We start from the raw sequence: 3,125 nt of genomic DNA, 5'->3' as shown, positions 1-3,125 counted from the left end.
AGTGAGTAGGCGCATGCACACCCCTTCTCTGGTCTGAGTGTCTCTTCCTCTCTGGCAGGATCCCACCAACTGTGCAGCCATGGGGTAAGTGTTGGGGAAGTCTTTTAGAAAAGAGGAAGATTTCTTTCTTATATATATGCTGGTAGTGTTGATTGAGCAGAAGTGGTTTCTTTTACTTTGGGGTGGTAGCATTGTGTCCTGGTGACAAAATATCCTACACTTAGCAGTTGTAAAAGGCATAGGAGAGTGAAAGCAAGACCTCTTTAGGACCTAGACTAGTGGGAAGGGGAATACGTGGATTCTAAGGGTAAGGGGATGAAAAAGCTAATTCTATATCACCACAAATGAACTGACACATAAATGACACTTGGCTTTTTCCACTCATAGAAACACTCGCTTCTTCTAGCTTATACTACTAAATCTAAGGTCAGCTTCACCACAGTTTGGGATATTTACTGTGCTTCTAAAGTAAAGGTGAAAAGCTACATCCTTAATAGTTTTTTTCTCCTAATTAAATAGATTTGTGTAAGCTGAAAGCCTAAAATCTAGGGATTATTTTCATTATTTTATATGTTGAGGGAAACCCTTAAAATTCATCACTGCCATTTTTTTAACTTACAGAATTGAAAGAATATGAAATGGGCAGGGATAAGTAATTACACGAGTCATAGACATGGTCAACATGCATCTAATTTTACCCACTGAGCAGAGAGCGAATGGGGGTAAGTTCTTTGAGAAGAACCAAAATGTGTTTAAAAGGGAAGAATACTACACTAGACTATTTTTTTCCTACATGGAAGAAAAGGATATATGGAATTGAGGGAGGTGAAGAGTGTCCATTAAACAAACACCTGTTATTTGTGAATAATTCTATCAGAGTGGAATTGGGTGTGGACCATTAGTTTATCTCTGGCAGTGATCTTATGTTTTAGGTATCTAGAGTAAGATTATTTAGCTGGGTAATGGCTGGGTAGCGTGAATAGTTTTAATTTCAGTTCACAGCAAATGACGATGATCACAGATTTAGCACCTTAGTTTGTACTTCCTCTGCACCTGAATCATCAATCACTGTGAAGCGTGAGCTGAAGTTCAGAAAGCTGTATTCTTAGATAACTCATCTGTGATTGCTCCAGGACTGCAGTTTACTTCAATCTAAGGGGTGGTTTTCTTATTAGAGAATGCAAGTATTCAATACTAAATATGAGACTGAAGCTTTGAAGATATTTTATAGTGGTGGCAGGTGTTATGGTTCAGGAATAGGCTGTTTAACAAGTCAAATGCATATCATTCCCTCTTATGCATTAACTTTTTCGAAGCAATGGAATTATATTTTTTGGCTTGATATGGTGGTTTCTTCTATATTTGATTTCTCGGTTTTCTTAGTAGATATTAGTGTCTCCTCTAACATTTCTTCAAAACTTTCCCCTATCTGGGAGGTTTTCTTAGAGGCTACCTTAGATGCCTCCTCCTTCTCCTCCTCTTTCTTAAGTGATAGCCCAGTGGACGAGACTTTGGAGGTTGTAGAACTGAGGATTCCAGGTGGGAGCAGATAACTTGGATTGGGAAGTGGATTCAGCCCTGAAATGCTTAACCCACTGGTGCTAAAACGTGTCTCCTCGCCTTCCAGCAGTTTCCTGTAAGCAGCTTTCTCAATGTCAAGAGCCATTTTGACATTGAGCAAGTCCTGGTATTCCCGAAGGTGGCATGCCATCTCACTCTTGGTGTTCCTCAGATCATTCTCCAGCTGCCCAATGCTATCCTGGTAGCCAGCTACCTCGGCACTGTGCCGCTCCTCCAGCTCCAGGATCTGCCTTTCCAAGGACTCCTTGGCTCCGCGCAGGCCCTCGATCTCGATGGTGCGCGCCTGCAGCTGGCGCCGGTACTCGTGGATCTCCTCGCGGCTGGCCCTGATGGCTTCGGTGCTGCGCGCCGCCTGCTCGTTCAGGTTGGCAAACTTGGACTCGTACCATTCTTCCGCGGACTGCAGGTTCTTAGCGGCCAGGGACTCATACTGGGCGCGGATCTCCCTCAGAGCCAAGGTCAGGTCTGGTTTAGCCACAGCCTTGTCCACCTCGGCCTCGGCCTGTGACGGACGACGCCTGCAGCGTGGCCAACAGCTCCGCTACCTCCTCGTCGTGCACCTGGCGTACGAAGGCCAGCTCGTCCAGCAGCGACTCCACCTTCTTCTCCAGGTCCAGCGTGGCGCCGCCCACGTCGCGCTGCTGCGCCTTCAGGGCGTGCTCGTCCGCGGCTCTCCTCCTCGCGCGCGCCCGCAGCCGCTGCACCTCCTAGGCCAGCCCGTCGCGCTCCAGCAGGGCCTGCGAGCGAGCCGAGCTGGCCTCCTCCAGCTGCGCGCGCAGCTCGCGCAGCTCGCGCTGGAAGAGCTCGCCGACGCGCGACGGCTCGGCGTGGTGCTGTCGCAGCGCGGCCAGCTCGGCCTCCAAGGCGCGGTTCTGCGTCTCCAGCTGATGCACCTTCTTGATGAACACGGCTAAGTGGTCGTTGAGGCCATATTGCTGCGGGACAGCGACTGAGAGCGGAAGCCGCCCGCGCCGCCGGCCCCGGAGAGGCGGGCGGACAGGTGAGAGCCATCCCGGAACACCTTGCGGTAGGAGGAGGAGGAGGAGCACACGTAGTGCTCCGAGCCCAAGCTCATGGTGCGGGGATACGGGCCGGACGTGCGGCTTCGGCGGGAGCTACGGAAGAAAGGAGAGGTGCGGCAGGCAGGGCCCAGTTTCAGCTTTCTACATATGGCTAGCCAGTTTTCCCAGCACCATTTATTAAATAGGGAATCCTTTTCCCATTGCTTGTTTTTGTCAGGTTTGTTAAAGATCAGATAGTTGTAGATATGCAGCATTATTTCCGAGGGCTCTGTTCTGTTCCATTGATCTATGTCTCTGTTTTGGTACCAGTACCATGCTGTTTTGGTTACTGTAGCCTTGTAGTATAGTTTGAAGTCAGGTAGTGTGATGCCTCCAGCTTTATTCTTTTGGCTTAGGATTGACTTGGCGATGCGGGCTCTTTTTTGGTTCCATATGAACTTTAAAGTAGTTTTTTCCAGTTCTGTGAAGAAAGTCATTGGTAGCTTGATGGGGATGGCATTGAATCTATACATTAGCTTGGGC

The 3,125-nt window shown here is 48.7% G+C and overlaps 1 pseudogene; it reads right to left on the bottom strand.

The window, feature by feature from the left end:
- Positions 1–1,095: 1,095 nt before the first annotated feature.
- Positions 1,096–2,656, bottom strand: LOC116475659 (alpha-internexin-like; annotated as a pseudogene).
- Positions 2,657–3,125: the final 469 nt, after the last annotated feature.

The sequence above is a fragment of the Hylobates moloch genome, unplaced genomic scaffold, assembly GCF_009828535.3.
Source record: "Hylobates moloch isolate HMO894 unplaced genomic scaffold, HMol_V3 SCAFFOLD_2, whole genome shotgun sequence".
Classification (NCBI taxonomy): domain Eukaryota; kingdom Metazoa; phylum Chordata; class Mammalia; order Primates; family Hylobatidae; genus Hylobates; species Hylobates moloch.
Note: the sequence above shows the minus strand (reverse complement) of the source record. Positions and strands in the feature narration are given on the sequence as shown.